This window comes from Esox lucius, chromosome 21, assembly GCF_011004845.1.
Source record: "Esox lucius isolate fEsoLuc1 chromosome 21, fEsoLuc1.pri, whole genome shotgun sequence".
NCBI classification, from domain to species: domain Eukaryota; kingdom Metazoa; phylum Chordata; class Actinopteri; order Esociformes; family Esocidae; genus Esox; species Esox lucius.
In genome coordinates, this window is record NC_047589.1 from 6643255 (window position 1) to 6664846 (window position 21592).

The 21592-nt window shown below is 40.6% G+C and overlaps 1 protein-coding gene and 1 long non-coding RNA gene across 3 annotated transcripts in view; one reads left to right on the top strand and one right to left on the bottom strand.

Annotated features, from left to right (window-relative positions):
* Nucleotides 1-207: 207 nt before the first annotated feature.
* On the bottom strand, nt 208-1320 carry LOC106023724. The gene is made up of 3 exons (XR_001197863.4): nt 1117-1320; nt 963-1028; nt 208-749 (listed from the first exon to the last, which is right to left on the bottom strand). It is a non-coding gene; the product is annotated as an uncharacterized LOC106023724 (long non-coding RNA).
* A 3358-nt stretch (nt 1321-4678) lies between these two features.
* The window catches only part of LOC109615520, a 54970-nt gene continuing 38056 nt past the window's right edge, over nt 4679-21592 (top strand). For both annotated transcript variants that reach the window (XR_002196499.3, XM_034289490.1), the window contains exon 1: nt 4679-4847. The gene's annotated coding sequence lies outside the window, so the exon portion shown is untranslated. The remainder of the gene's footprint in view (nt 4848-21592) is intronic.

Here is a 21592-nt window from a genome sequence, read left to right on the forward strand (position 1 = left end):
CTGATTCTCTTGTGATCTCCTTGTCAGATATCGAACCTATATACAGGTCACTGACAAATGTAACTAAACCTGAGGGAGAGATGCCAACTAGGCCCTTAAAGGTGGTGTCACCTTTGTAGTGAGAGTAGATTTCAGAGTTGAGAACTTTTGAACTAGGTCTCTGCACGTGTATTCCTGTACAATCTAATATTACTCTTGTAAGTGGGAAGGTGCTTTGGAAACAAGGAGGCATGAGCTCATTTACGGTTTCTCTCGAAGGCCAAATTGGAAGTGATCCTAACATGAAATGTAGGTAGTTTGCCCAGGTTACACAGACCCTGCTTACAGTTGACTGTGACACATCAAAGTGCACTGCAAGGTCCTGTTCAGGAAAACCTTGCCTAAGACGACAAAGAAATAGAAAAAACTGGTCAATGACGGCCAGTTTAGGAATGCTAAACCCCTGCCTTACAATTTCCCTGTCAACTTTCCGTATTCGCTGTGCCTGACTCCACCCTACCATGTTTTCTGCAGTAGGCTGTAGGGCCATAAACACTGCTTTCAGTGTGTTGTAATCAGGAAAACCTGTGTAAAACATAATGTTCTTATCATCGCCTTGGAATCTTTGAAGGAGAAACTGCTGGGTTTGAAAATGTGCAATTAGTTCTGCTTGATTGTTGATGATCTTGTGGGCTTCCTTCAGTTGCTCCTCCAGCGGCGGGGGCAGTTCAGCATATTCATGATCAGGGTGTGGAGGGGCCGCCTCTGCACTGCAAGGGAAAGAAAATATTGAGGGACATAATTTTAGGAGAGCATATTTTAAACTAGTGATCAATCAAAATACATTTTTGGCAGACCATCACCAGGCACTGAGAGTGTACCGAGTCGATGGCTACTGCATTTTCTATCAGCATTCTTCTGATCCTAGCAATCAGATAATAGTAGGGACATTTTTTTTTTTTTCAGAGATAGACGTCACTTACCTTAACTCATTAGAATTTACATCATCCTGCTGGACATCCTCTTCAACAACTGCAGTGGTTGCATGACTGGAAAGCAGTATTACTGAAACTTAGTCACATGAAAAGAGGTCTTAAAAACATTATGGACTAAGAATGTAACTGCACAGAAAAATACCTTGTAGTTCTGACGATAGACCTCCTTGCAGGCCTCACGGTACTATTTGTCCAGGCAAACAATGTTGGAACAGAACCTTGTTTCAACTTTCGCATGCCAACCAGGGTCTTCAAAAAACATTCATCTGTAAAATGATCTGAACAAACTTTTGTGTCCATGTGGATCTGTAACATTAGATGTTAAATGGATGTTACTGTTTATACGTAGTTGTGTGCTTAACATGGTCTAGATTAGCAATGGTTATTATCATAAACAGGCACAGATCACGTCTTGTTTATATTTTGCTGTAACACACGCTACCCACGGTAGGACGTTAGCTGACCAGGCTAGTAAAAAGAGCAACTACTTGCTTAACGTTACCCCCGAATCAGCCCTTCGCTTGTTATAACTTAAAAAGGACCGGTTCGTGGCTAATCAAGTCATGTCTATTTAGCCAGAAGGTTTAGCTAGCTATCTCTATGACAGTTAACATAAATATGGCTAACGTTAGCATCGTAAACTAATGTTAATATCTTACCTTGAAATGGCGACCGGGATCTCTTATATTATGAATCCATTCACGGCAAAGTACAGGATCTTTTGGGAAACGATGGAATGTTTGATTTCTTTCTCTTTGAAGATGTACATTTGGGAACACAACAATGCGGCGGCATTGTAGGTAACGTTATGACAGATGGGCAGGCCAACGTTACTTCCGTACCCCACAGCCTCGTTTTGGTTTAAAGGAAGTGACGTGGGTGAATAAGGCGAATTAAGGTTAGAAATGCAAACTCAGTGCAAACTTTCAAGTGTCAACTAAAAACTAATCTCTACAGCACGGTTTCTAATTAGGTGTAGCATGGCCCGGGGGTGTGAAAGTGACCAGTAGGCTTGATAATGTCCACCCTTGCTGTCTTGCCAGGTGGGCTCTCGTCGCCACTGGGATGCCCTCCCTCCAATGTCTTTCGGGGGAAGAGTCACTGGCTTGTTGTCACTGACTCTCTGTTGCGCACTTGTGCAATTGGGCTGTACACTGCTGGCAATACTCTGTCCTGCCTGTTGGGCCCTGTCCGGGCCTCCCCCGGGTCGCCCCCCGTCTCAGTTTCAAGGTGTTATGCTGCTATGTTATTGTGCTGTGGGATATGAGGAATGCACTTTCTAACTTTTCTGAGTCATTTTAGGAGGAGATGAGGTCCTGGTCCACACCTGCGGAGTACCTTGTTTGGGGTCCCGTTGCTGTCCCTGTCCACCTGGTTATACTTTTGACCTAGTCTAGAATCAAATAGACTCTGGATTTAGCCCAGAAAATATCTCACCCGGCACAGCCAGAAGAGGACTGGTCACCCTTCTGAGCCTGGGTCCTCTCTAGGTTTCTTCCTAAAATTCGGCCTTCTTAGGGAGTTTTTCCTAGCCACTGAAATTCAACACTACTGTTGTTTGCTCCTTGGGGTTTAAGGCCTGGTGTCTCTGTAATGCACTTTGTGACAACTGCTGTTGTAAAAAGGGCTTCATAAATACAATTGATTGATACATTTGATTGATTGATGAAGCACTCAAAGAACAGACGTAGATGTAGTGATGTCGCATATGCCTACCTGATTTAGCAAAATTGCAGTAGACACAGAAGTCAGCTGTGGCCAGGACCTTTGGTTATGAAATGTATGCATATAATATCTGATGAAAATGTATTAATTAACAGATATTATGCAGCAAAGGAAATTAAAAAGATGTTTCAGTTCTGGAAACTGGGAGGTAGAAGACATCACACTTTACAGAAATACAATCTGGGAAAAATTGGAAAATGAAAGGCCAAGAAAACGACTGGTAATTAAACCAGTTTCTAACATTATTACTATAATATTTACACATATCTACATCTCTGTAGTAGTTCCAGAAAACTGAAGTTACGCTAAGTCTCAGTTGGATTGTGGCCATAGCCACGGGCATATGGGTGCTACAGCCCACCTGGTCTAGCCTCAGCCCCCCCTGATGTGATTCTGAAGTTTATCTGTCTGACAGCGAGGTTGGGTGTCGCTACAGCTGTTGAGCACCCTGTGAGAATACAATAAAATGTTGCCTAGACAGAAGACAGAGAAGGTGCATACACCGTAAGCCTACATCACTGGCCCAATGATGTGTAGCTACCAAATGTCATTAGACTTTTTCCCCTCGTTTCATTTATCACTTTGTGGATTCATAGTGGTGTGTCATCTGGATGCTGGAATTGTTTAAATGAAGGAAACGTACGTGTGCAGCCAACAAGAGTGCCTCATGATGTGATTGGCATTCAGATGCAAATATCATGACTGGTTGTACTGTATTGTAATGTGGGAGACGTCATATGAGGAATCTGTAGACCACTAGGCTGACAGAGATAATAAGCTGGAGATCATGCAAACCCTCCTTTTCCTTCCTATCTGGGAACCAAAAAAAAATACAAATTAATTCCTATGGCTACAGTTTGATATGTTTGGTATGGCTTCGAAAATATCTTCACTATTATTGGGCAAAGCTGTTTTCAATAAGTTTCTTTGGAGAGAAAGCTTTTGACACAAGCTCACCATGGTCAATCATAAACTCAATATCTTCATCATTGGGCTAGTCAATTCCGGTGGAACATTTATTTACACTAACATATTTCCAAAAGTAATCGGTCTGTTAAGTAACATTGTGTTATTGAACATTATTAAGCTAATTTTTCATGATGTAGTATGTTCTATGCCCCATCTTTCCAGTAAGACAATGCAACTGATATTTTATTGCCGTCTTGGACCCTCACCAGTGTGATGACCACCTGCATTTACCTAATTTTGTCTTAAGTCTTAGAAAGCCATCTACGAGGTAGTCACAGTCTTCTCTACCTCCATCGTCCTGGGTGAACATCTGTTGACAGTGCTGCTCTATTCTGGGCCCAGCAGAAACACCCAACCCTGTCTATGTTAAACTCAGTTTCACTCCATAAATCACCAGTTGAATAGTTTTACTGACTGAAATCAGTATTCAGGAGGGAGGAAAAACAGCTATGCCATTAAGTAACTAATGACAAATGGAATGGGTATTATACTTTCTGTAGTTAGTGGATATGGATATTTGATTTGAGTACTGATGTTGATATTACATTCCAAAATGTAATAGCAGCATTCCAAAACTTTCAGTAACTTTATGTACATACACTTAAAGGCCAAGACAAATAAGTATAATGATTATGGTGATGAATGATGCTTTTAAAATCTTGACAAATAAACTTAACCTCCTCTATTGACCAGTGATCCATGTCACTGTCTCTTCCCCCTCAACACCTCCAGTAGGTCCCAGCTGTAACAGTTCAGTCACTGTGCAGTCTGACTGAGGGAGGTTTTTGTACGGCTCTTTATCACTGTGTGAACACCCAGACAATGTTGGGATAGTGTACACTCTGACAGTAGTAATCTCCTGCATCTTCAGTCTGGACTCCACTAATGGTCAATGTGAAGTCACTTCTAGATCCACTACCACTGAATCTAGATGGAATCCCAGAGTTAAGAGTACTTCCTTGATAAACAAGGAGTTTGGGAATGGATCCAGGTTTCTGTTGGTACCAGGCCATACAAGGCAACGATGAACCACAGTTTGGATGCACATCACTGCTGGTTCTACATTTCAGAGACACTGTCTGTCCTGGGAGTACAGCTTCACTGGCAGGAGTCTGAGTCACAGTGTACTGACCTCTGGATTCGGAAAAAGAGAGGATAAAAAAAGTTGTACATCATCAGGTAATAACAACATATACTCTATTTTAGTTCACTTGATGTACTTTTTATTATAGTGTTAGAAATCGGCTGTTTCGTATAGTGGTTGTAATAATTAGCATACCCGTTTGTCAAGGGAGAGAGAAAGTATATTATTTATTGCAGCATTAGAAAGTCTTGTTCATGAGGTTACGGACCTGGTCTTCCTTACACAACCTCAATCTCATCTCAGTCAATCTCTTCTCACTGTAATGTTGGTTACCAGCTAGCCTATACATTAAGGGCGTTTCTAACTTTTAAGAAGTCAACCCCCATGCCATATGGCCATCGTAAACATTCCTGTCATTAGAGCGCTACCTACTGAGAGATAATCTAAACAGAGAGGTTTCTGTTGTTCTCATTATCTAGGCACATTCGCTTCCAATGAAACGTACATTCATATTGTAATTGTTAATGCTCAGATTCCACAATAGAAAAAGGAAATCAAATTTTCCTTACCCTTGAAGCAGATGAAAAGTGTCCAGATGAAGATGGTTATAATAGACATGGTTGTTGTGGGTTCAGTTGTCATGCAGGACAGCTCTCAGTCATGAAGTGTTAAACTCACAGGGTTATAAACACTCCCAGATCACTGAATCATGTGCTGTCTATACAGAGAATCATCACTATGCAAAAAAGCTTCTGCAGAGAAACTAGTTTGTCATGTTTCAGTTGAAGTGATTGATGATGATCTACGACTCTGAGCTTTAGTATAACCTAATTTCTGTTTAAGGAGGGTTAATATTGTTTGACCGTGGGAAAATCTCATGTTGGTATTTCACCACCCCTCCACACCTATTTCAAACTGGTATGTCAAATAGTCCACACTGAAATCCCATTTGGGGTTCTGGTTTTGATAATATTAACTTCCATCAAGTATTAGGGTTCTGGTTTAATCAAATTGAGGTTTTGATAATATTAACTAGTATCAAGTATTAGGGTTCTGGTTTAATCAAATTGAGGTTTTGATAATATTAACTTCTATCAAGTATTAGGGTTCTGGTTTAATCAAATTGCAGTATTGATAATATTACCACCTTTTTATGGGTTTTTGTCAAGAATGATTTAGGTCGTAGTTGATAATAAAAGTGATGTAATGTAGCATGTAACCCTAACCCATCTTGAGTCCATTTGCTGGTTCTGTATTTGTCAAAGATGATATATGTAGAACTCATGTGTCCCGGATTCTTGCTACATGACCTAAGTGGTCTAATTACATTCTGTGTCGATTAGGGTCTTTTTGTGAGAGGCTGTCTTTGACATGATTTATTAAAGGCTTATATTGTCACGGTACAGTATTGACCAGCAGCATCGTGTCGTGCTCTCCCGGTCCTGTCACTTCATGAACTCACTCTGGACTCATTTATTGTCTTGTCTCCATTAATCATGCACACCAGGTCCCAATCTTCCCATCAATATGTGTTTAAATGTTTCTCCTCAGGTCCCCGCACTTGTCAGTTATTGTCTCTATATATCGCACATCAGTGTTGTGTCGTTTAGTTGTATAACTTCAACCCTTTTGCTTTTGTTCAGTTTGTTTTTGTATTTGACTGCAATTCTGCCCGAGCCTAGTTCCTCCTCTCCACCACTACGCCGTTACACATATACAGGTCTCCCCATTCCACCCCCACTTTAAAAAACTGTGTGTGTGTGTGATTCTACATCTGGGGGGGAGATCTTTTTCAGGTTTCCTAAAGTTATATTAATGTTTTTCGAGGGGTCTATGGGTATAAATAGTATGTTTTAAATTTACCTCTGAAATCGTGAAATATTTAATATTTAAAAAAACAATACACAGTAAGAATACTATAACTGACCATGACAATATTAAAAGTGCAGATTATTGAGGGCATCAGGTATCACACAATGTCTAAATATTTTAGTAGGTCTTTTTGACTTCAGACCCAAAGGTGTTGTTAAATTTTTTTTAAATGTTTGTTAATGAAACCTATCAATAAAAATATTATTTTGAAAGATTCTAACATTTTATACAGTTACATAATTCAGTGTACATAAGGTTTTTCACAGTAGGGTCCATACGAGACAATTTTAGCCAGTCAGTCCAGTTATGGTTCAAATGGCAAGACTTAAACCTACATAGATATCATCAAATGTAGTGGTTAAAATAAGAATAGTATGTGCTGCACAGGATGGAATATTTATAGGTTATCTTGAGCATCTGTATTGTATGAGATTGTGAGTGTGGGAGAGATTATTTTTAGGCTTTTCACACGTATAGATTCATTGTTGATGAACGAGACTACATTTTTTTATTTATTTTTTACAGAGGTAAGATGGGACACTTTTCGTTAAATATATTCCATGTGGTTACTGAAGTCAACTACTGAGTTTAGGTTGCATGCATTTAAAATCCCTTAGTCATCCATTACCATGTGAAAACGCAAAGAGCTTTCAGCTGAAAGGAGACAGATGGTTATTGACCTAAACAGATCAGTCCCAAACATGGTGAGGAACATTGTGAGGTAGGCAAAGACAACTCCAAGGATCACAGTTTCAGACCTGCATAGTCTAGTGGAATCTTAGGGTTATGAAGTTTCGAAATCAACAGCTAGAAACAGTTAGAAACCGCGTAAATTGAATTATCTGTGTGGTTTAATAAACAGGGAAGCTGGTGACCATATCACAGACTGGTCATCATATGGACCCAAGAGCTTAACATGAAACTATAAAAACGCCCCTTGGGTAAACTTGGTATAGATCACACGTATGGTTGAGGGCTTAATAAAAGACAGAACTAGTGAGGAAATATTTACCATCCCCCAGAAGTACAAATCATTACATTTGGGGAAAGCCTAAGTTATACTAGTTGAAATGTTGTTTCACCATGAATTAATTTTGAAAGCTGAAAATTTTACATCGTAATGCATCATCAAGTTACATTCTTGGGAATAATCTACAACCCCCGCAAAATCTACAACCCCGTTTCCAAGAAAGTTGGGACGCTGCGTAAAATGCAAATAAAAACTGAATTCAATGATTTGCAAATAATTTATCCTTATTTTTAAATGAAAATAGTACAAAGACCAAATATAAAATGTTGAAAAAATACATGCCCATTTTAAATTTGATACCAGCAACACGTTTTGAAAAAGTTGGGACAGGGGCATGTTTACCAATGTGTTGCATCACCTCTTTGTTTAACAAAACTCTGTAAACTTTTGGGAACTGAAAAGACCAACTGCTGTTGTTTTGAAAGTGAAATGTATTCCCATTCTTGCTTGATATAGGTTTTCATCTGTTCAACAGTTCAGGGACTCCTTTGTCCTATTTTTCATTTCATAATGCACCAAATATTTTCAATGGGTGACAGGTTTGGACTGCAGGCAGACCAGCTTAGCACCCAGCCTCTTTTACTACAGAGCCATGCTGTTATAATACGTGCAGAATGTGATTTGGCATTGTCTTGCTGAAATAAGCAAGGCCTTCCCTGAAAATGATGTTGTCTAGATGGCAGGATATGTTGCTCCAAAAACTGTATATATTGTTCAGCATTAATGGTGCCCATGCCATGTGCACCAATGCAACCCCATACCATCGCAGATGCTGGCTTTTGAACTGTGCGTTGATAAGAAGCCGGATGGTCCCTCTCCTCTTTAGTCCAGAGGACACAGCGTCCATGATTCCCCAAAGTAATTTCAAATTATGATTTGTCAGACCACAGGACAGTTTTCCACTTTGCCTCAGTCCTAAAATGAGATTGGGCCCAGTGAAGGAAGCGACGGTTCTGGATCTTGTTTATATATGTTTTTATTTGGTAAAGTTTGCATGGTAAAGTTTTAACTAAATAATCAGTTTGACTAAATAAAAAAAAAAAAAAACTGTGCAACTAAATTTAGGAGAGGAAAAACTCCAGCCCATGTTGCTGTGGTTTACCTACTGCAACCACCAGGATGATTGTATTAGCATATCTACAGCGCCCAAATATAGCATTGTCACAGGACAAGGGCCAAACTACCTCATGACAAACACTGTCTTGACTTACCTCCTTAAAATAATTTTTTGGGGAATTTACATATTTTGATCAATTTCTATTTTCAGCCAAACCCAAAATCACAAGTTTTATGCACGTCTGTGGTTCTATTGACACTACGATTGTTCTGTCATCAACAATGGGGGATGAATTTAGGTCTCTCAGTTGGTTTCAAAATCATACATTTCTACGTTAAAGTGTTTTACCCTTAGTAATAGACTACCCTGATTTAATGGGAAACAAAGGTTGGGGTCATCCTAGGGGGTCTGCCCCCCTTCCTGGAGCCCTTAGCTTCACCCACTTATTTTGAGCCATTAAAAAGGCCAAATGTTTGTCTAATGTATATGAAATTATAATACCCACACATTAAAAATCGGACATGGTCCTCAGACTTCAACTTAGCTGATATCCTTCAGTAACTAAAGATTTAGAAAACTCCTAAAAATAATGATGTTCACAGAAAACAGATGTATGATCTCACTACTATTTGGTCATTAGTCAAACCATTTTGTAATTTAAACTCCATTAACAAGTATCAGGCGTTGGTTTTAAAAACATAGGTATTATCCCAGTCATCATTGTAAATACAAACAAAAGAGAAAACCAAACTCAATTCAGCATTTAAAATACAACATCTTATTTTGTTGTAGGGAGTAAACTTGCTTTCGCTGTATTATCCTCTTTTATAGGCTATGACTATTTTGGATTCAAAATCAGTCCTCATGGGACACTGCGTGTCTTTCATAACGTTAAAAAACGAATTATTCATTCTACTACTTTATACAAGGATAGAGAAAACACAATATTTTAACCTTTTGTAAGAAATCCATGAGATTATTTTACCAGATTAGAAAATGTACCCACGTGCTAGCTGACAGCTCATGCAAATTACCATGCGGTGGGCCTGGTAGAGGCCAAACCACATTGCCATGAGACCCCCCTTGAGGCCTTACAGTTTTAAATAAATATGTTTGACTCAAAATTACATAGTAAACATGACAAAGCACAGCAAAACATGATATTTTTTGAGTATCTATTAAAACATGTTCAAGCATAACAGGACAAAACAGGCACTCTGAAATGCCTATTAAATCATGCTATATACCATCAAAGTGCTTTTTAAACTACATGAAATATTCAATTAAATAAGCTTGGCTATTACCGAGGAAGGTGATCAGGTTTCCTTGATAAGTTCCAGCTTCATTTAATGGTTAGGTATGATACATTTTTTTAAATAAACATCTAAGAACTCTGAACATTCCTTTGTCTTTTCTCTTCGTATGTACGACACTCTCCATCTGTCCACATATAACTTCCTCTGAATCCATCATGTTCAGCCGCAAAACTTTATTTTTCGTTCGGTCCATTTCAATTCCAGGCATCGTTGTTAATGATCTTTTTTGTTCTTGATGGTGTCCTATTTGCGCCATGGTATTTAAACATTATTTCAAAAAATTTTAAACATTATTTTCCAATTATTTCCAATTTATCCACCCCCAGACATTTTTGCACAATTTTATTTGTGGCCTAGGCAGGGAGTAACCAGGTCTTCTTCGACTACCAAATGCTCATGCAGTGTTGACAGTTCGTTATATGTTGTAGTTTTATGACTCACTGTTCAGTTGTTCTCAGCAACCAGTAACCGGGAAAAAATTTCTTCCTCGTGATTGCAAAACGAGCCCATAAGCTCTCCAATGGATTTTCAGTATAATCGTTAAAACTTGTCCATCAGGTCATGGCATGCTCATAGAAATAAGTTGTTTCGTATAGTGATTGAAATAATGATTGTGTACCTGGTCGTCAAGGGAGTAATTTAATTATTTATGGCAGCATTTGATGGTTTGTTGTTCATGATGTTACAGACTCAGTGTCCATACACAATGTCTTACGAACTCAATCTAATCTCACTCAATCTCAAAGAAATGTCCGGTTGTCCTCACCTTTATAGACATTGCAGGACAGTTCATTACTATATAAAACTTTTGATTTCAAATTTGTTTAGATTTTTTGGTAACACTATTTGAAGGGGTGTGCATGAGAGTGACTTGGCCCTGTCATAACATTGACATAACCATGACATTTGAAGTAATCTTTATAAATGTTTATGAATGCTGTCCTTAGGTGTCATTCGGTCAACTATGTCATTGTTATGCAAGGTTGACATTGTTTATGATGTCTTTGTTATGACAACTTGACATCAATAAAACATGTCTGATTATTTTCACAAATACTGAATGACATAGAAATAATAATATTTGAAACCACATTGTCATCAGAAAGTAGTTCATACTAACACAAGACACTAAAATGTTCACAGATAAACAGCAGAGGTCAGATCATGTGTGTTAAAATCTATTCTTTATTAACATCTCTTTTTTTGCTTTTGACCTTCTTAACTAAAAGATGAATGAATAGACAAATAAATAGAATAAGAACATTGTGCCAATATGTTGGTCTCTCCGAAGTGTGGTAATCACACCTGCATTTAGCTTATTGTATTTTCTTACTTGCATCACATCTTAAAGATCATGGTCTTGTCCATGTGCAACCTCTGGGGAACAGGGTGAACATCTGGTGACAGTGCTGCTCTATTCTGGGCCCAGCAAAGCACTTAGCCATGTCTATGTAAATCTATTTTACTCCAGCCATTGAAAAGTTTCACTGCCTGAAATCCCCTGGACTGGTCCAGATGTGAGGGAGTGGACTGGTTTTACCTCCATGGTGGATTCAAGGATGGAGACAGCAGATAGTACACTAACTTATTCTAGTGGCTTCCAAGCCTAAACAGTCAGTAACCTGTTCATGTATAAAGGGTAATCCACCCCGAGAAACACAAAATTATTACTTTTAGGTGGTTCTTCTTCTTCCCAGTCTCCTTGATGGCGTAACCACACCTCAACAGCAACCTGATATACGCATCTTTGAGCTAGAAAATGTTCACCCAGTTGAATATGATCTGTTTTTAAACTAAATTGACAGTGCCATTTCTTGAAAGCAATTTGAAAATGATTTAACTAGTTAACCTTCTGAAATTGACTTTAGTATTACTGTGTAGATAATATGGCCGTTAGTAGAACCTTGGATTCAGGAGGAACAGTGTGGTTTTCGTCCGGGCCGGGGAACATTGGACCAGCTCTATACCCTCTACAGGGTGATGGAGGGTTCATGGGAGTTTGCCCAACCAATCCACATGTGTTTTGTGGATTTGGAGAAGGCATTCGACTGTGTCCCTCGCGGCATCCTGTGGAGGGTGCTTCGGGAGTATGGGGTCCTAGGTCCTTTGCTAAGGGCTGTCAGGTCCCTGTACAACCGAAGCAGGAGCTTGGTTTGCATTGCCGGCAGTAAGTCAGACTTGTTTCCAGTACATGTTGGACTCCAGCAGGGCTGCCCTTTGTCACCGGTTCTGTTCGTAATTTCTATGGACAGAATTTCTAGGCGCAGCCAGGGGCCGGAGGGTGTCAGGTTGGGGACCACACAATTCCGTCTCTGCTATTTGCGGATGATGTTGTCGTGTTGGCCCCTTCAAACCAGGACCTTCAGCATGCACTGGGATGGTTTGCAGCCGAGTGTGAAGCGGTTGGGATGAAAATCAGTACCTCCAAATCCGAGGCCATGGTCCTCAGTCGGAAAAGGGTGGCTTGCCCACTTCAGGTTGGTGGAGAGTGCCTGCCTCAAGTGGAGGAGTTTAAGTATCTAGGGGTCTTGTTCACGAGTGAGGGAAGGATGGAACGGGAGATTGACAGACGGATCGGTGCAGCTTCTGCAGTAATGCGGTCGATGTATCAGTCTGTCGTGGTGAAGAAAGAGCTGAGCCGCAAGGCAAAGCTCTCGATTTACCGGTCAATCTACGTTCCTACTCTCACCTATGGTCATGAGCTTTGGGTCATGACCGAAAGGACAAGATCCCGGATACAGGCGGCCGAAATGAGCTTTCTCCGCAGGGTGGCCGGGCGATCCCTTAGAGATAGGGTGAGAAGCTCGGTCACCCGGGAGGAGCTCAGAGTAGAGCCGCTGCTCCTCCACATCGAGAGGGGTCAGCTGAGGTGGCTTGGGCATCTGTTTCGGATGCCTCTGGAATGCCTTTCTGGGAAGGTGTTCCGGTCCCGTCCCACCGGGAGGAGACCCCGGGGAAGACCAAGGACACGCTGGAGGGACTAGTGTCTGGGGAGAGGGAAGTCTGGACATCCCTGCTTAGACTGCTGCCCCCGTGACCCGGCCCCGGATAAGCGGAAGATGATGGATGAATGGAGGTACAGGACACTTGGAAGCGATTCAGCAATAAGACTGGTTGGAGCCAGAGAGACTGAGTTTGGCTTAAAGGACTACTGTGAGGTAGGCTGCGATAAGATGGATCTCACACACATACACACACACATAGACTGTCCTACAGCTACGAGCGGACTCTTCCCTGGGGTGCCGCACGTCAAGATTAATGCCTGGTTCCTGTGAGCTGGACTAATTCTAGTCTTTATGATTCTGCCATGAGATGGAGAAGGCAACTTCCAACTGAGAGGATGGAGGCTAAGGAAAGCCTCCATCCTGGACAACGTTTACTGGGGCACAGAAAGACCTACTGCACGACATCATGCCATGCTGGTTGGGTCCATACCAGGTACATCTCATCTGCCATCCAGGTACCTGAGAGAGGAACCTGGGGTCGACGCCACACACTTCAGGAGGGCTTCGGTGTTTGAAGATAAGGCACAGTGAATTGAAGTCACTGAGGTAAAAGTGAGTTTTTTGGTTCTAGTAACCATCTCTTTTGACCCGGCCTGATAGCACAAAGGAGAGCACACAGATTCTCCTGACCTGACTGATAAAGCAGCTAGAATGGAGACAACAAGAGCTGTGTCATGGTAACCTGCATTTGAGCTAACCTTGGAAAATACATCTGACTTGCACGTTCTGTTACAATGGTCTGCCAAGAAATGGTTCATAACTGACTATCTGACGTTTGGAGGAGCAGAACATTTGTGATGACTTTGGAAGTACATCTAATTGGAACCATGAGAGGACTTTTCAGTGAATCAAGTAATTGGCATGAGAGGACTTTGTACCAGTAACAGATTAAAGGATGTATTCAGTGGTAGGTGTTTACATACCTACGTGTCGATGCCACATTTCCCATACTGTCAGTATATGTGTCATATGAATTCATTTCCTTTGACCAGTGATTTTAACATAAACGGTTTTGCTGTACTTGTGACAACTGCGACCTCTGCTGGTTCACCTCCCCCTGCAGTGGGCGGGCCCCAGCGGTCGACGTCACCGGCTTTCTGACACCACCGTCTCATCATACATTTCACCTGTGTCTCGTTTAATGCACCTGTTCCTCATCATCACTGTTTCCCCCGGTATATATGTTCCCTCTGCTCCCCCTGTCTTTGTGTGTAATTGTCTCTAGCTACTATAAGAGCTGTACGACACTTTGTTAAAGCTTATGCTATATACTTTCGCTGGGATACAATTAAACAATCCTTCCACCACGCCTTCTCCGGTTCCTCCTTGCTCCTCTAAACCCCGAAGCCGTGACAGTACTATGTTATAGTTCTGTGTAATGAAAACGTGTGATCTTGGAGTTAATACGAAGGTAATGGTCTAGAAGCAGGTAAATGAGGATCCAGACATTTCAGATTTGTTCCGTTCTCTAATCATTAAGGTAATGATATCGACTGGGTCATGTTGTTACAGAGTACTGTTTTGTTGCAGTCTACATCCTAATGTGTCAATCTATTGTTTGTCCATATGCTGTTAGTCCACGTCTAAAGTTCAAAATGTTACCCATGAGGGAAAAGACAGCCTGACCCCTTGGGTGAAACCTAGGAATGTGATAGAACAAAGTGGAATGTGTTCTGTCAAGTTAGGACAGATATCTGGCATCTTACCACACCCCTTTTTCCACTATAAGTACTGATGACTGTTCCTTTTTTCAGTTATAGACTCCTCTGGGGATTATTTTGTAAGCATTTGACGCGTCTCTCTATTTTAAAATAATCTGTTAATTATGCCAAGAGAAATTTGTCTCTGTACTTCATCTTTTAAGAGTTCTGATCGATGAAATCTGTTATGGAAATTTTGAACTAAGGTGCATTTGAGAAATGTCTGTTTTTCCATTGGCTGGTATGTAAATCTTTACTTTGATTATAACACACGTCTGTATGATATCAGATGATTATTAGATATTTGGGCCATGTCCTCCTGCCTAGACAAAGAAGGGTGTCAGTCCTCTCTGTTCCTTAGGAATGTGGTCCTTGGGGGGGAAGTAAGGTCAGTTGGCCCCTTTAGGTAAACACAACAGTAAACATTATGGCAGGAAGGATAAGGTGGGGGGACAGCCCGCCATTTGGGTAAAACCTATGTGGCAACAACTTACCACACCCCTTTTAACTGTAATATATACTGTTGAATGACCTGTATTAAGTTAGAGCAGACCTGGGCAAACAACGGCCCGCGGGCCACATCCGGCCCTTTTGTACGTCCCTGTCAGGCCAATCATAAATTATAGGGATGCACCGAAAATTCGGCCACAGAATAATTGACACAATCTTTTCTTTCAGTGTTTCGGTTTTTGGTTTTCGGCCTTTGGAAATTATATTTTGAAAAGCGTTACGTTTGTATTACTTACGTATGGCCGGATGGAGGTATATGCGTGCGTGAGCTGAGAGTGAAGGTGAACAGCGACAAGAAACGCTAGCCAGTTTACCTTCAAGATGTCGGCTCAAGCTAAGAAAAGAAAAGGTGATAACGAATGCCGTGTTTTCAACAAGACATGGACTGCCAAGTATTTCTTTACAAAAATTTAAAGGTAAAGCCGTTTGCTTAATCTGTGGTACACAGGTCGCTGTGTTAAAGGATTATAATTTGAATCGCCACTACACAATCAAGCATGAGGATAAATACAGAATTTGTCTGATGAAGAGCGCGCATGGGAGTCTGATGCGTTGCTAGCAAAACAGCAAACCCAACAAGGACTTTTTACGAAACTTCACACCCCCAGAGATGCAGCCATCAGGACAAGTTATGTAATTTCTCACAAAATCGCCAGAAAAAGTAAGGGGTTTTCTGACGGAGAGTTTATTAAGGAGTGCTTACTGGACTCTGTTGCATTGTTGTGCCCAGAGAAAAAGGGCGCATTTGAGAACGTGTCACTCTCCCGACGCACTGTAACGAGGCGGGTTGAGGACATCGCTGGAAACTTGGAGCTTCAGCTGAAGAACAGAGCGGCCGACTTTGACTATTTTTCTCTGGCTTTGGATGAGAGCCGCGATGTACGTGACACTGCCCAGCTACTCATCTTCTTACATGGGATAACTGCAGACTTTCAAATCACGGAGGAGTTGGCAGCCATGCAGTCAATGAAAGGGACAACCACTGGTAATGACTTGTTCACAAAGGTCAATGCATGTTTGGACATGTTAGGACTGAAATGGGACAAGCTGGCAGGTGTGACAACAGACGGTTGTCCAAATCTGACTGGGGAAAATGTTGGACTTTTAAAGGAATGCAGGATAAACTTGTTAAGTTGTTTGTTGTTTTTCATTGTTTGTGGAGATTAACAAATGAAAACACATTGCCTAATATACATATTTACAGAATAGTTTTATTCTTCCGATTATCAGTACCAGCTATTCAAAATATATAATTTTGTGCATTTTACAATGGAAGAAAGTTGAGCAGAATTAAGTTCAAGTTATCGTTGGTATGGCCCTCTGACAAAATTCAGGTTTCTCATGTGGCCCCTTGTAAAAATGAATTGCCCACCCCTGAGTTAGAGACTCCTTGGACGATTAAGTGTTTGACGCGTCTCTCTTATTTGCAAATAATAATAAATAAACTGTTAAATTGTGCCAAAAGAATTTTGTCTCTGTTTCTTACTCCTTTAAGAGTGTCAATCGATGGAATTACCATCACAAATCACCATCACTCTTACTGTCTTGGAAACCTGATCTTTGCTAGGTAGACACACCCTTCAATGTATATATCAGCTTGTAACCAACATTACAGTGAGAAGAGATTGACTGAGATGAGATTGAGGTTGTGTAAGGAAGACCAGGTCCATAACCTCATGAACAAGACTTTCTAATGCTGCAATAAATAATATAATTTCTCTCTCCCTTGACAAACGGGTATTCGATAATTATTACAACCACTATACGAAACAGCCGATTTCTAACACTGTCTTGGAAACCTGATCTTTGCTAGGTAAAAACACCCTTCAATGTATATATCAGCTTGTAACCAACATTACAGTGAGAAGAGATTGAGTGAGATGAGATTGAGGTTGTGTAAGGAAGACCAGGTCCATAACCTCATGAACAAGACTTTCTAATGCTGCAATAAATAATTAAATGACTCTCTCCCTTGACAACCGGGTACCATTATTTCAACCACTAAATGAAAAGGGTGATTACTAACAGCATGGTTTCGTGACCCGGATGGACAAGTTTTAACGATTCTACTGAACTTCTGCTGGAGAGCTCAGGGGCTTGATTTGCAATTGCGAGGAAGTTGTTTTTCCCGGTTACTGGTTGCTGAGAAAAACTGAACAGTGAGTCGTAAAACTATGCCGTATAACAAAGTGTCAAGATTGCAAAAGCGTGAGTTAGTCAAATAATCCCTATGACGACCTGACTAGGCCATGATTTTTATTGCGTGGAATCTGTCTGCGGGTGCGGACAGTCCGTCTCAATTTAGTGGGACGTTGACCGGTGTGTTTCAGTGCTGAACTGTATTTCGTGTCGCCATAGTATAATGACACTTTATTTTCCTTTTGAGGATTAGAGAGCGATATTGTATTTTTTGCCGATTTGTACAAGTAAAACTTGTACAAGTAAAAATAAAATGCCATCCAGTTATACAAATACAACCAGAGGACTGCAGCCTCTGACGCGCATGATGCGTTCATGTTTAAAAATCACGGTGCGAATAGGACACCATTAAGAACGAAAAGGATCATTCACAATGATGCCTGAAAAAGTTTTCCAATTAAACAAGATGGATTCTGAGGAAGTCATGAATGGTCCAGATGAAGTTGGAACAAAGGAAAGTTAAGAAGACCGAGAAAGGACAACAGTCGAAAGGCAGGAAAGGAGACAAATGAGACAATCATAATGGACGAAGATTCATTCTGTTTGACCACCTGGCCGACCGACAGTAGTCTCAAGATGGAGTCTCTCTTATGGGATCCCGGAATAATGGACGATACTAGGAACTGACGTGAGCTTTCATAATCATTGATTCAGAGTTGTTTATTTCCTAAAAGGTATCGTACCTAACCATTAAATGAAGATGAAACTTATCAAGGAAACCTGATCACCCTCCTCGGTAATAGCCAAGCATATTTAATTGAATATTTAACCATTAAATGAAGATGAAACTTATCAAGGAAACCTGATCACCTTCCTCGGTAATAGCCAAGCTTATTTCATTTAATATTACATGTAGTTTGAAAAGCATTTGGATGGAATATAGCATGTTTTCATAGGTATTCGAAATAGCCTGTTTATGTCATGCTTGAACATGTTTTAATAGGGATTCAAGAAATAGCCAGTTTTTTTTGTGCTTCATCATGTTCACTATGTAATTTTGAATCAAATGTATTTATTGTGTTGATGATAATGTTTAAATTGCCTCAAGGGGGGTCTCACGACAATGTGGCTTTAATCTGTTGCACGCTGAGCTGTTCGTGCTAGCACATTTGGGTACGTCTGAAACCTAGTGATGTATTGGAAATTGGTATAATGATTTTCTAATCTGATAAAATAGTCTCATGGTTTCTTACAAAAGTTAAAATATTGTTTTCTCTTATATATTGTATAAGTGGTAGAATGAAGAATCCACATAGTGATATTCTAACGTTAAGGAGTCACGCTGTGTCCCCATGAGCATTGAATTTGAATCCAAGAACTCCCCACAATAACATTAGATGTTGTATTTTAAATGCTGAATTGAGTTTGGTTAAATAATATAGTTTCTCTTTTTGTATATTTGTATTTACCAACGATAACTGGGATAATACATGTGTTTTAAAACAGACGCCTGATACTCTTTAATGAAGTTTAAATTCTAAGATGGTAAAATGACTAATGAACAAATAGGGTATTGATGTAAGTGTTTAAAGCCTACATTGAGTGTCTTTTGGATTACTTATTGTACCATTGTTTTCTGTCTACTTTGCCATTCTTAAAAGTTTTCTTAATTTCCACCCTAATGTTGAGTTGCTGTGTAGAGTTGCTGTGAGACTCTTAAAGGAGACAAATGAGACAAAATGCTCCTGGCACAATTTAATAGTTTATTTGCAAATAGAGAAACGCGTTCAACACTTACAAAATAATAATCAGAGGAGTCTCTAATTTAATACATGACAATCATCAGTACTTATAGTGGAAAAAGGAGTGTGGTAAGATGCTGCCCATCTGTCTTGTCAATAAAACACATTCCATTTGTTCTGTCAATACCTAGGCAATACCACAAGGGGCAAGCTGTCCTTCCCTTCTTGGGTAACCTCTTGAACTCTAAAGAGCTCTTACAGCATCCGGACAGACAATAGATGCCCTGATGAGTTATACAGATGCGCAGATTAATAAGTAACCTTATAATCTGCCGATACCAGTCAATGATGCCCACTAGGCAAACACTCCTACATACCTAAGGAGCAAAGGGCTGATACCCTTCTTGGTCTAGGCAGAGGAACAGATGGTCACAGACGTGTGTCACAATCAAAGTAAAGATTTACTTACCAGGCAATAGAAAGAGAGACATTTCTCAAATGTACCTTAGTTCCAAATTTTTACAAACTGCAATATTAGGTGGGTTGGAGATGATAGATATTGGGCATGAAAAGTAGCTGAATTACACAATGTATGAGAGTATTAATGATCTCTGTATGAAGGACACTAGGTAGGAAATGTGATGCCCCATTTCTGATGGTTTCCACATATCCTGTCCATACCTCCTGATATGAATTTTCCATCTGACTGTCATAGACTGTATGAATAGAGCCATGGACCGTAGGTTGGCACATACCATTGTGAGGAAACCTGTCTTTACCTGATGATATGCATGTATTTTAGTTCTATTCTCTTGTTAGAAGAAGTCGTTCGTTATCTTGTGCTATATGAGGTATCGTATCACAAGCAGTTGGTATCTACTACTGAGGGGCCCCACACAACCTGATAAGCTGTGGAGCCAAGAAACTTAAGAGGGGACACTATTAGGCCATGTAAGGTTAGGATATTGAATACACGTATGTGATTGGAAGACAGCCAGATATAGGAGGGGATGTGCTGGGGCATAAATACTGTGTCCACTTTGTAATCATTGGAGAGAAAAATTAGAGAGATGGAAGGTTAAAATCATAGACTCATGCAGAATAAAGATGGCTCTCCCCTGACTTCTGGTTGCATTTATTTTGTTCATGGATCAAACTTGGACAGAATCTAACAGAGACAATCTAAATCTTCAGTTAACGAAGAATATCGGCTTAGATGAGAAATCTAACATATCTTGCTACAGACTGTCATGTTTGGTTTGCGAGGCGGAACGGCAATTGGAACTGTCAGGCACAGTTCCAAACCCCAAAGGGCACCACAATTCCTACCAGTATCCTAGGAACACCATTCCAATTTGAAGACAGATCTAAGAGAACACACTTTCAAATAAGAGATCCACTAGTCTCTGTGATGTACGGTTCATTTTCTGGAGGCAGAAATATTTTCATAATTCATGATCATTCAAAATGGGGGTCATGTTTGCCTCTGAGACTTGTTCATACCACGCCCTCCCATGGGAGTTCTGAATGACATAAGCTCCATTCCACTGGCAGAATACTCAGGGCCTTTGCAGCTTCAGAATGAGTCCACACACAGACCTGTGTGGTGTATGGTTCATTTTTGAGAGGCAATACTAGTTTGGTTTGGAGAAGCGATGTGACGGTGAGGTGACGGACAGCCCCGTCATCTCCCGCTTTTCCCGGTTTACTTTTCCTTCACGAACTCATCCCAGACTTGTCTTGTGTCTTTGATTATCACTCACACCTGGTCCCAATCCGGTCATTAGTATGTGTTTAAATGTTGCTCCTCTGCTCCCCTCATTTGATGATCATTGGTGCTTGTCTATGTTTGTTCTCGGCCCTTTTGTTTTTCTTTTGTGTGTTTCAGTGCTCTGTGTTCTTTCAAATAAGAGATCCACTAGTCTCTGTGATTTAAGGTTCATTTTCTGGAGGAAGAAATATTTTCATAATTCATGATCATTCAAAAGGGCGGTCACGTTTGCCTCTCAGACTTGATTTTACCACGCCCTGCCATGGGGGTTCTGAATGACATAAGCTCCATTCCACTAGCAGAATACTCAGGGCCTTTGCAGCTTTAACATGAGTCCACAAACAGACCTGTGGGGTGTATGTTTCATTTTTGAGAGGCGATACTAGTTTGATTTGGAGAAGCGAATTGGCAATTGTAGCTGTCAGGAACAAAACCATAGCACAACAATTCCTACCAGTATCCTAGGAACACCATTCCAATTTGAAGACAGACCTAAGGTAACAGTAACACACTTTCAGATAAGAGTATCCGCATGTCCGTGCGATGCTGCATTAGGATTTTACCAAAAAGCAATACTAGGGGTACAAACTTCTGCTCCTTTGGGGGCATCCGGCGGTCGCTTTACGCAGACCGGGCTACTCTGCCGGGTCCCCCCTGTCCGGGGAGCACAGTTGCGCAATAGGCTACGGAATATGGGA